This window comes from Meleagris gallopavo, chromosome 1 (assembly GCF_000146605.3).
Source record: "Meleagris gallopavo isolate NT-WF06-2002-E0010 breed Aviagen turkey brand Nicholas breeding stock chromosome 1, Turkey_5.1, whole genome shotgun sequence".
In the NCBI taxonomy this organism is placed as follows: Eukaryota; Metazoa; Chordata; class Aves; order Galliformes; family Phasianidae; genus Meleagris; species Meleagris gallopavo.
In genome coordinates, this window is record NC_015011.2 from 167120571 (window position 1) to 167133362 (window position 12792).

General features: G+C 37.1%; 1 long non-coding RNA gene across 1 annotated transcript; it reads right to left on the bottom strand.

Annotated features, from left to right (window-relative positions):
• Positions 1–9618: 9618 nt before the first annotated feature.
• On the bottom strand, positions 9619–12342 carry LOC109365416. Its single transcript, XR_002110996.2, has 2 exons — positions 10427–12342; positions 9619–9730 (listed from the first exon to the last, which is right to left on the bottom strand). It is a non-coding gene; the product is annotated as an uncharacterized LOC109365416 (long non-coding RNA).
• Positions 12343–12792: the final 450 nt, after the last annotated feature.

The following is a 12792-nucleotide window of genomic DNA, read 5'->3' on the forward strand; positions in this document are numbered from 1 at the left end:
TTTTTTTAAGAGCTATATCAAGTCACTAGGACTTGTTGCTTACTTTTCCCATCTGAATATCCTATTAATTTTTGCAGTAATTTGACTAAATGCATTAGTGGCACAACACAAAAGCAAAAAGGATGCAACAGATTATTGGAAAGGACTTATGGGGACAGAAATAGATGGGAAAGACATCATGAGGACCTCTTTCTCCAGCGTGCAGTCTTAATGGAAGTATAGAGCAAATTCCCAACAGGAAAACTGCAGGAGTTCTTCAACTGGAGCAACTTCAGATTTCCACCAGTTTCCTCCACAAAGCTCCATGTTCCATGCACGCAAATGACTTTTGCCAGACTCTCATCTAAGGAGGTCTACTGCTGTAAATGGCTTTGAGCCTCACAAATGCACATAGGCTTCTCCACGGCTTTATTTTGAGAACATTCATGAAACTTGATCTGTGATGGACTTAGCTAATATGTGCTTTTAGTGCCTTAGATTTGCAATGATATGGTAAAGTATCAGAAAGAAAGAACCTCTAAGGATGCGTTTTACTGGACACTCTAAGAATTTTCTAATTTTCTAATTTTCTTTATATTAAAAATACTGTCATCTGGAGAACAAGCAGTCAAGTACCCACAAAACGAACACTTCTAAGAAAGCAACTACAAATGGACATGAAATATCTTTCCTCCATCTCTAGATCCATGAACTAAAGAGTACACAGAGGGGATAACTTAGAAATAAGTTCTAACTTTTTCTTCTTTTTTTGCAGAAATGCAATTATTTGCTATTTTTTTTCATATTAAGGAACAGACAATCAGTGAATACCAAAGAAAACATATTGGTTTCATATAACGTACAGCACGCTCCTCCTCCAACATATTGCCCATAACAATGGTAGTACGCAAATACAGATATACAAATACTTTCTTTTTTTTTTTTTAAATTGATTTCAGCCACAGAATGTTTTCCTACTACTTAATTCTTAGTCTATTGGCTTCTGCTGGGAATCAATGCTAAAACAAAATAGAAGTGCTATAGTCACCAGTATCTTGTCTAAAAATGTCTCAGTGTATTCAATTTCATTTATGCAATTGCAAGATTTCATACAAAGGCACAATTACCACTGAGGACCAGAACCAGACTAACTTCTGTTACAACATTTTGCTTTCCTAACTCCAAATAAACATTTTCTTTACCACATTCCTTCTACTCTATGTTCTTTCTGTTTAGATCACCCAAATAGCAGTGTTACATAATATACAATATAGCCCAGACAAACTTTATATGTTTGGATCTTTTGATAAATCACTTGAAAACAGTCCCTCCCAAGTCCTAGAAATTTTCAAATATAAAACCTAGATTAACTTGATTGTAAGTTTTCCTTTCCAGACTACCTTTGAAGTTTCCAGTTAAAAACAAGCAAACACCAGGAAGTGAAGTTAAACACTTTTAACTCATTAACCCAAAGTATTCAAGTTTTGGTTAGTTCTTTCTAGATCTAACAGATCTGCTTTGCTGTAGTTAGATATATGGACAAATCCTAGTGATCTTTTTTAACCTGGAGTGGTTTACTACTGAGCAGTAAAAATGGCAGATGCAATATAAAGAAATCTTCTGCCCAAGGGATTTTAGCATCTCCAGTCTTTTCAAAGATGACTTCTAAGTCTTTGCCAGGAATTCTGCAGATGAGATCCATAACAGCTACAACTTTATGTATGTGCTTTTTATGTTCGCATAATATTTGAGGTAGTTAACTGCCTGGCAGGTGCAAATAAATATTTAAGCTTGTAATCCAGGCAGAACTTCAAAGAAATCTGTACTCATAATTAATTGCATTCCTTAAACTGAAGGATATTATTTAGGTGATGGATTCAAACCTTTTGAATATTTGGATTTTATGATTTATCTGTCCCACAAAGAGACAAACAACTGACTTTTCATCTTCTATCAGTACACGTGCAAAACTGATGTACATCAGTTTTCTTAGTGCTGTATTTACAAAGCTGGCAAATTATATGGCAAGTTATATATGAGAACTGAATAGTCCTCAGCTCCCCTCATCCCTCCTACTCTCCCACCCGTGCTCAGAAATAAGCACTTATCTCCTGTGGTAGTTCACCTCAGGACTGCAGGAAAGAGGAAAAGCTTATGACCTCCATTAGTTGGATTTCAAACAATTATTTCTGTTTTCACATCAAGGAAAAAAAAAAAAGCAGGTAAACACACACTATATTTGTCTCTCTTTTTGCAAAGCAGGCTGTGAAGAACACTTTGCCCATTTTTTCTTTTTGTTTTCTCCGTACAGCACTGCCATCAATGGTAATAGGTAACAAGAATGAAAAATTTTTCTCAAATAATACACAGTACAAGCTAAGAAAAGAGAAATATTAATTTAGAAAACTGCATTAAAATTCATTGAAAATATCCTCAAAATTCAAATGCACTTCTGTTCTATGGATAATTATAAAACCTTCACTGTCACAGTACTTGGCATCTCATCATCTTGAACACATTGATCCCCAGAAAAACTTTGTTCAGATGCCTCCAAAACATCTCTAGCAAGACAGGACAATAAATCCATAACTTAGTTTGAAGTTAAAACATATTAAATACATACAAAACAGGCACTTAAAAATATTGTGTTAGCAGCTTTACACCTTTTCTTTCAGTATGTACTACCCATATACTGACTCAGACAGAAAAGCCAAAAGTGCAGCAGATAATGAAGGCTAATGGAACTAACTGGTGTGGTTCTTCCCTAGAAGTTGAGTACAGCACAGAAAGTAAGTGAACAGCAAATTAGAGTCTTTCAACTAAAATAACTTCAAATTCCATTTAAAAATTTTTTCATGCATCATGAAAATCATAATCTGACAGTACTTTTTACAGTTTTTTTTCCCTTTGTTCTATTGATTGATTGATCCTCAACCTAAGTAAGTCCTTATATTGTACAACACTAAGAAAATCCACTTGGTCCATCATGACTAAATGAACACTTCGATATTCTAAAAAAAAAAAAAAGCCTTTCAGTTACTAAGACATGAAAAAATCAGGTCACATAACAGGTTGCAGCATTACATCACGGCTGGGATCCGCCTCATCTACAATTGAGTAATCAGATGCACCTGCCAACAGAAGTCACAGAGCAGGACAAGATGCAACAGTGCACTGCAAATGTGAGATTTAGCTCCTGTGGCAAAGTTAGTGTCAGAAAAGTTTCACGTTTGGTGAGTAAGACTTGACAGGCATCTGCTCCAGCGTCCAAGACCGACCCTGGAACACGTTAGCCTCTACTGCACTGGATATGATAGGTTTCTTCAGAAGCAGCCCTCTAGCTTTAAAAAGTTATGCTGTCACAGCTGAACATAGCAACAGTTGCCCTCAGTAACTTCACCAGGATAACGTCAGATGCAATACCACCTCATTTTCTTTGTAAGGACAAATTCACAAGTAGATGTAAACAGCACCTTTCTGATTAATTCATAATTCCTGTTCTGAGCTATGATGTGAGCCCCCTTTCCTTCATCGAATACCTAGCACGAGGAGGTAACCTATGATGCAAAGAACAGCCCTACATCAGCAGCCCTCAAGGTGCCCCTGCCTGCAAAGGCAACAGTCTGCTAGTGATGGCATTTATCATGTTTTTGGTGACATAACTGGCTTAAAGCATTCTTTCCCTTTCATCTGTGCTCTTTCTTCCTTGTAGTACGCTGTCCTTAACTACTGATACAACTGAGCATGACGCTAAAATGTACATCTGATCATGAGACAGATTGTGATCAGTTCAGCAATCTGTTTTCTAGTACATCCTAAAGATTTACTGTGCTGGCACAACTGTATGCTCGGGCAGTGCACTATAAGAAAAAAACACTATTGTCAGTTCAATATTTCTGAACTACAACCTCAGTTGTGACCTGCTGACAAAATCATAGAATCACAGAATGGCTTGGGTGGAAAAGGACCACAAAGATCATCTAGTTTCAATCCCCCTGCTATGTGCAGGGTCATCAACCATCAAACCAGGCTGCCCAGAACCACATTCCTCCTTGGGCAACCTGTTCCAGTTAGCTAGAGTTTATCTTATTAGTACATTAGAACAGTATTATTTATTTGAAGGTGACTAATGGTATAAATGTGGCTTTGTTTGGATGTTTGCTACATTATTTATTTATTTGATTGGACTTAAGTTTGACGAATGAAAGACTCGGGAAGAAAGGGGGTAATATAGAGATGTATTCATGATTATGACACTCTAACAGCAGTCCAAGCGAAGCAGTTGTTGTAGTTCTAGCATACATTGCTGTGTCATACTTACCTGTCAAGTTAAAAATGGCTGTAGAAACTAATGCCTTCACTAATTACTTATGCTTTAGCATTTATTTATTAAGTTGAAGGTAAACTATAATAGGTAGGTTATGATTTGCAGTAGTATGCTATTTGTGTTATATTTTTAACTTTTTCTTCAGTCTGACAGTTCTGATTCTTAATACTAATTTCTCTAAAACTATGAATGCTTAATTGGATTTCAGTGTTTAGGCAATTATTTTCCCCAGATATTGATAGGCTCCCACATACTGTTTTAGTTGCCACCACATCAGAACTGAAATTACTGAGTAGGTTTTGCTCAAACCTGAACGAGAGTGAAAATAAAACTTCCCTTAGAAACAGATGTACAACTTCCTGTGAATCTTGGTGGAGGATGGAATGCTATGATTGTAACTGACATGTAGTTGAAAAGTAGCCTTATTGAACTACAGCTTGAATGAACTAAGTACTTGAAGTCAGAGGTCAGAATACAACGGGAAACTGGATTTAATGATATACTTGAAGTAATTTGCAGCACGTGATAGAGGCAGTGTTTGCTTATTTATTAATTATGCTGTACTTTAATAAGTTTCTAGGTGATTATCAGAAATGTTTGCCGTTTTCCTTGCAATATTGGCTGCTCCTATTTAAAAGTATCACAAATACACTGTTGTGTGAGCATGACTATAAAACTAAATATATAGTAAAATACAATGGTATCCATGTGCTTCTTTTTTCCTGTTTTGTTTTCAAAAAAATAGTTTAAGGAATTGACTGACAGGTTCCAAGTGAATCCTGTGCCTTGTTAAATACAATGCTGCTGAATTGACAGCAACTAGCTTATTGCTTAAGTACACACGTGCGTGTATTTTTGTACTTTGCTTCTGTAAAACTGAGTACATGATGTTACAGAAGTCAATACTAATATGCTGTTACTTAATCACGATGATTATAAAAAAAAAAAAAAGGAATTCTTATTGTGGATTTGCAAAACTCAATGAAGTCAGCAGGCCTTATTTGTCCCTATGCTTACGGGAAACCACAGTGACAACTGAAGATCAGACTTGCAAATCTTATGTGATGCCAGCTGCAAAGGTGACTTAACTAATGAGAAATGGTTAAAGCTTAATCAAGTTAGGACCTGTATGAGTCCAGCATGTTCCCATCTTGCCACAGATATACTTGAGTGTATCACAAACTTGCATCAACAGTATTGATAGCTGTGTGGGGCAAAATTCCCCTTGCATCTGTACGTATGTATGTGTGTGTATGCATATATATGTGCAGGTATATATACAGGATTTTTGTTACAGTTATTAGGATTCTTTTTGTTGTTGTTGCTATAGTATTAAGCATTTAATAATACCTTTCTAAATTGAGAAATACTGTCACCTTTTCTTATTTTACACATAGGCCTCCAGAGCAGAAATCAACTCCCTGGGGTAACGTGAGAAGTGTTTGGTTGAACAGTGTTTCATTCTGGTTGCAAACTTGTACTCGATCCGTTGGATTAACATTCCTGTTTGTAATAGATAAGTAACTTCTAGCATACTTCGTATGTGAAACAAATTTATAAAACAAAACAGCACACGCACAAACACTAAACCCAGTTTATTTCATGTAACTGTTTCTGGATCTAAACTTTTCAATGACACGGAGCTACATCAGGGAAGGTCAGGCTAGGGCTTAGGAAGAGGTTCTTCACCAGAGAGTAGCTGGGTACTGAAATAAGCTGTCCGGGGCAGTGGTCACAGCCCCAAGATTCTGGAGTTAAAGAAGCATTTGGACAACACTCTCAGACACAGGATTCAAATGTTGGATCATCCTATGTGAGGTGAGGAGCTGAACCCAAAGATTCTTGTGGGTCCCTTCCAACTCAGGGTATTCTATGATTCTGAGTCATGCTGCAGCTATTCTTTTCATCTTTTGCTATTTTCTTTTAATGGGACTCTCTTTTTCAGAAATGTTTTTTTAAAGTAATTATTTCTTTAAAATAAAAAAAAAAAATAGTACCCTTCAAGATTTTCTTTTTTGACTCCCTACTAACCATTAGAACTGCTGTAACAGCAGCTCTTTGAATGCCTCATTGGCATAGGATGCCCAGAAAAGCTGTGGATCCCCCACTCCTGGAGGTGTTCAAGGCCAGGTTGGATAGGGCCCTGAGCAACCTGATGTAATGGGAGGTAACCCTGCCCATGGCGGGGGAGTTTGAAACTGGGAGGGATTTAAGTTTCTTTCCGGTCAAAATTATTCTATGATGCTGTGATTATCTTAAACTGGAATCCACTGTTCACTTTTGTTCATTGTATTTTTATAAAGTACTTTTAACCTGTTACAATAATAAGTAAGCCACATTGTTCTACCAATTATTTCAGGTTAACATGGAAAGAAATGAAATCATCAGCTCTCATTTTCCTTCTGTTTGTTTGCTAGCAGTTGCCCACTTAAAAAAAAAAAAAAATCTATGTTCTTCACTTTAATAATTTCATCTAGGGACAAAATTTTATGAAGGCTTAGAACTACTGAAATGTCTTGCTTTGATGTGTTTTCTGAGAGCCTTTTTCAAGACCGCTTTCTTCTGGGAAGGGAGACAAAAATTATATTGATTCAGAAAAGGAACCATTTGCTTCCTGCACTACTTCAGTTCTCATTTGTATAGTGAAAAATAAAGCATCATAGAGTTAAGCAACTGGTTTAGCATCTTTCATTCTTTAAGTGACCTCAAATTGACAGAGCCTTTTTTATCTATCTTACCAGTATAAATCAAACCTTACACACGACTCAAAGTTAAGGAAATCACATTTAGCATAAATTGAGATAGTTTGGTTTGCACTAAGACACGACCATTTCTTGAAAACGTGCCCATTCGGAATTGAGAAGCTTCTTTCCAGTCTTCACACCATAATTTTGCTTACACGTTTCTCACAATTCTCTGTAGCTCCAATGCATTTACTTTCTTTTTTTACTTCTATATGAAAAGTAATCCATATCTCAGCCTTGAAAAGCTTGTATCACAACTCAGAATTTTAACTGCAAATCTAGAAGTGATCCAGAGGGAGCTGGACAGGCTGAAGAAGTGGGCTCATGTGAACCTAATGAGGTTCAATAAGGCCAAGTGCAAAGTGTTGCACTTGGGCTGGGGCAATCCCAGGTATCAATACAGACTGGGAGAAGAACCCTTTGAGAGGAGCCCTGCAGAGAAGGACTTGGGGATCCTGGGGATGAGAAGCTGTGTGTGCTTGCAGCCTGGAAGGCCAACTGTGTTCTGGGCTGCATTAAAAAAAGGGGTGGCCAGCAAGGAGAGGGAGGTGATTGTCCTGTACTCAGCTCTTGTGAGGCCCCATCTGCAGTACTGCATCCAGGCTTGGGGCTCCCAGAGCAGGAGGGACGTGGAGCTCTTGGAGTGGGTCCAGAGGAGGGCACTAAGATGATCAGAGGGCTGGTGCACCTCTCCTGTGAGGAAAGGTCGAGGGAACTGGCCTTGTTCAGCTTGGAGAAGAGAAGGCTGCTGGGGAGCTCTCTCTGTGGCCTTCCAGTACTTGAGGAGAGCACATAAACAGAAGGGGGAATGGCTGTTTATGAGGATGGATAGTGATAGGACAAGAGGGAATGGTTTTAAAGTGAGACAGGGAGGTTTAGGTTAGATATTAGGAGGAACTTTTCACACAGAGAGTGGTGACACACTGGAACGGCTGCCCAAGGAGGTTGTGGATGCCCCATCCCTGGAGGCATTCAAGGCCAGGGTGGATGTGGCTCTGGGCAGCCTGGTCTGGTGGTTGGCAGCACAGGGCTGGGGGGTTGAAACCAGATGATCGTTGTGGTCCTCTTCAACCCAGGCCATTCTGTGATTCTATGATGCTGGGTAACGTAGCATTCTAACACTGGGTAACGTAGAAAGCAATCCTCACTAAAGTACTAAACTAACTATTTCATTGAATGCCAACAACAAGGTGTGGAGGGATGGTGAAGACATTTCAATGCTTTATAAGGCAATCACCTTTTGCTGATTAATAAGCATAAGAATTTCTTCAAGTAAATCTCTTCACCCTCGAACTGCAGTATGTTACTTGTGCTTGCTTTCAGAGTTGAACATCGGAAGAAACAAAGAAAACAAGCTGAAAGCTTCTTTTTTTTCCCTGTTGTTTAAACACAGATTTAGTAAAGTTTTAAGTTAAAAAACCTTCACATCTACATAACATAGTTGCTTACAAAAGTAACTCTGAAAACTAAATTTCATAGCTCTTAAATAATACCCTAAATTCTAATTTTATCATCCTTTTTACACTCAGTTTCACACTAATGGGCAAGATGTTTATATAGTTGCTGGACACTGGTGCAAGTCACACATAAGGCTGAGAAGTTTGCTCATACTTTACAGTATAAGTTCAAATCCCTCCAAGACTCGTGGTTAATTTGGTTCTAATCTCTCCCATTTCTTGTTTCAACTGCATCATTATTAGCTACCCTTACTCATTCACAACATCTACTTTCTCTGTGCTGAAAACAATTAAAATCTCCCTTATCACTTGCATTAATACTTAAATATCAGCTTGGAAAAAAACTTGAGCAAAATCCCTAGATGCATTGAATCCCATTCATCATCATTCATTTCCATTGATTCACTTCTGGACTTCTAAAAAAACTGCCAACTTCAAAACTTCCACATAGATTTTCTTTTAGAAGAGATGTAGTTGTGTTTTAAAAGAAAAAAATAATTAAAATCAAACTCACCATAATCATCTTCTTTTTTGTTTTACTTACAGTAGTAACAAGAAATATTTACATGCTTTCTACATATTACATATATTTTTCCAGCCTTCTTGGTTATTTTACACAGATGATACAGACTAGATTTATAGCATTAATAAGTTGTAAAATAAAGGAACTTAGCCTTATTTGAAACCATCTGCCCAACCCACCTATCTGTTGCAACCACAGATCTAGTGAAAAGACTGCTCACCTATCACCCAACTGGTCTAAAAAACCATCTCAGATCTCACTTGAATCCTATTTAGTATTTACGTATTTAGGCTTTTATTTTTGATTATAAACTATTCTGTTCAGTCACTGTACAGAAGATACATAAAGATTGTCTAGGTGGAATTATCTCTATAAACTAGAAACAATTCTATTGTTTTATTATTTTATTATCATTTTCTTAGCAGAAGATTTCACATCACGAGCATCACAACACATGTTACTTGAAAAGCCAAAGATGTTTCAGAAGTCAAAACATCAGAAAAAAACTCATATAATAGATACATCTATTATGGTAGACATATGAAGATGCATTTATTGGAAGAAAGTCAAAAAAGCCTGATATGCTTACCTTTGAGAGTTCCATTCCTGGTCCACACTGTTTGCAGAGAATACAGTTCCCAGTGTGGTCTCTAAATTCTTGTTCTCTGCAGTCTCCAGTCTCACAAATTACCCTACTTAGCTAAGAAAAAAAAAAAAAAAAAAAGATTAACTGTATTTCTGATTTATATGTAATTTATACAAACTCTAAGTCAGAGAAATCACAATTTTTATCTTAAAAAATGATTTTCTGCATTATGAGGAATACCATAAGCACTACCATCAGCCATGCAAAGGCTCAGTATAGTTAACTGAATCCTAGCCAGAAACATTATCAGACCTAAGTGCTCTCAAGAGAACTTTAAATTCAATGTCTACAGACTTTTATCACAGAAAATGCTCTCCACAATTGCTTCCAAATTCTTACTTTGTGTATTAGTCCTTTCAGAAAGGCCAATGCCTTTCTGATAGCAATGAAACATTAATTACCCTTAGTTTCAGAGCTTGGCTCTGCAGGTCAGTTGAGGTATGCCTACAAACGAATGTAATTACATGCCATGCTAATATATTATATGGATAAAATGGACGCTTCAAACTCCTGAACTATATACCTATACAGCATACTGTACTAACAGATTGACATTGAAATAACAGTACATGAAACGACACAAAGTAGATAACCAAGCTCACATTAAAATTGAAAAAATATTTTATAGTTGTTTAAATAGGTTTGAGTCTTCCAGACTTAGTGGTTACACACAGAAGACACCACTCCTTTGTCTGACATAATCATTCATTTCAACATTCATCTTGGAACAAAGCTGAATTACATACTTACCAAATATGCTAGTAAGATAATAAGCATCTTCAATTTGTCTTCTCCTTGTAATCCTTTAGGATCCATTTCTTACAATTGAACCTTCACTCCCCACAGAAAAAGAGAAAGAAAAAAATTTAGATCAAGCATACATCTTCTAGCTTAACTATCTATTCATAGTCTTAAAATGCTTCTGATAGATTCAAGGAAGATAAATAACACAAACACACACAAATATATTTTCAATGTTAATAAATAAGCACACAATAAAATTAGCTAATAGAATTATGATGTTTCTGCAATAAAATGTTGTCTTTTTTAAGAAGATAAGGCAATATGCATGAAGTTTCTGTAGCCCTAATTCTTAAAATTCAGAGACTGCTAACGATCCAGATCAGAGAACTTCAACATTTGCAGACCTAGTACCTCCTAACATCTGATGTTGACCCCTAACATATCCTGCTCAGACACCAGCTAAGCACAGGGTCAACCAAAAATCATTTTCTCCAAGTGCCACTTATCAGTCAGGATGCAGCTGATCACACGCATGTTCCTTCGCACAGCTGATCACATGGTGTAATGTGGAGCAAAATGGGCTCTGCAATGAAGTGGAGGCATACATAGGCTTTGTTTCTATTCCTCACCAAAGGAAATTAACTTCTTAAAACGTGTGAATGATCATTTAAGATCAGGTAGGCTAAGACTGTAATGCAAGGCATTTCAAACAGCATAAGCAAATCTCATCCTGCCTACCTCAGGAAAAGAAAGCCTACAAAGCCTTGCTTAATTAAAGAAGTTCTAACAAGCAAATGATAAAATAAATAAATAAAGGGGAACAGTCTGAATCTACCACAGACGTGGGGTTAGGTTTCCTGGATTATTAGACCACAAACCATTGGTCTATGCCATATGCCTACAATCATTCACAAGTCGTACATGGCCAATAGAAAGTTTCTTCTCACTTCACTTTTATTTATTTGAGTTCATGTTCATTTCCAGGTTTTTTTGGTCAGTAAACTAGAAAAACTGGCATAGCATTTTGTGCAGAAATCCATGCTCTACAGCAATAAGAAAAGAATAAGTAAATTTAGCCCATGTACTATTATATTTGAATGTGGTCCTAGCTTGCATTTATGATAGTAACAGATTGTATTTCACCTAGATTATGTGAAAAATAATGCTTAAGTATTACTGGCCTACTTCAAAACTTAAGGAGCGATGTTTAATTATGTTTTTAATATATAAGATTATAAAAATTTATCATTTAGGAGTAAAAGACATTGGCAAATGAAGGGATGGAACCCAAGCGTAAGAAAAGAACTAAAGAAAAAGATTAAGGACAGCTTCAAAGTGTTTTATGATATGGAGCTATGACAAGCATAACACACATAAGAAAATGCAACAATCATAATGAGAACAAATCAAGTATTATAATAAGTGCTACATCAAGTGTTACAACACTCAGTTTCATGTTTCCCAGCATGAAAACCCTAGTTAAAAAATTCTAATGAATAAGAAGAAAGCGTACATCAATGGCACTGTTGATGTATTTTAAGATTCAAAATTTTATTTTGAAGTTTAAAAAAAATAAAAAATTAAAGTCTGCCCAGAAAGGATGGAGCAGGCAGAGAGGTGTTGTCAGGCATTCTACAGAAAAGCCAAGATTCCATTCTTACAGTTCTTCCTCACCTAGCAATGGTACCAGTCTGTGTGCTAATAACATTTGTCAGATTATATGCATGTCAACATAGGTAAAAAGACAACGAAGTAACAGAACTACAAGTAGGTACAGCATCCTATTGAGGTTGCTTTTTCAAGTCTGAGGGATAAAACAGGCACAGAAATGTGATCTAGGAAATCTTGGGAAGAGTCTGATGACCCCAATACAACAGTTTAACCTAAGATCACGGAATCACAGAATTGTAGGGGTTGGAAGGGACCTCTAGAGATCATCGAGACCAACCCCCTGCCAAAGCAGGTTCCCTACACCAGGTCGCACAGGTAGGCGTCCAGGCGAGACTTGAATATCTCCAGAGAAGAGATATGAATCATAAAAGAAACGGAAAATGGATAAGTAGTACCAAAAAACTTATTATTAGGTTAGTTATCAGGTGCACTAAATTGGAATAAGAAACTGACAGTATTAATGTATCTATAATGGCCCCAGTTCCTTCAGCATCTCCCCACAGGGTGTATTCTCCAAGCCCTTCTCAAGCCTTGTTGCCCTTCTTTGGACCTGCACCAGCACCTCCATGTCCTTTCTGTACTGAGGTGCCCAAAACTGAACACAGTACTCGAGCTGAGGCCTCACCAGTGCCAAGTACAGGGGCAGGATGACTTCCCTAGTCCTGCTCACCACACCACTCCTGATACAAGCCAGGATGCCA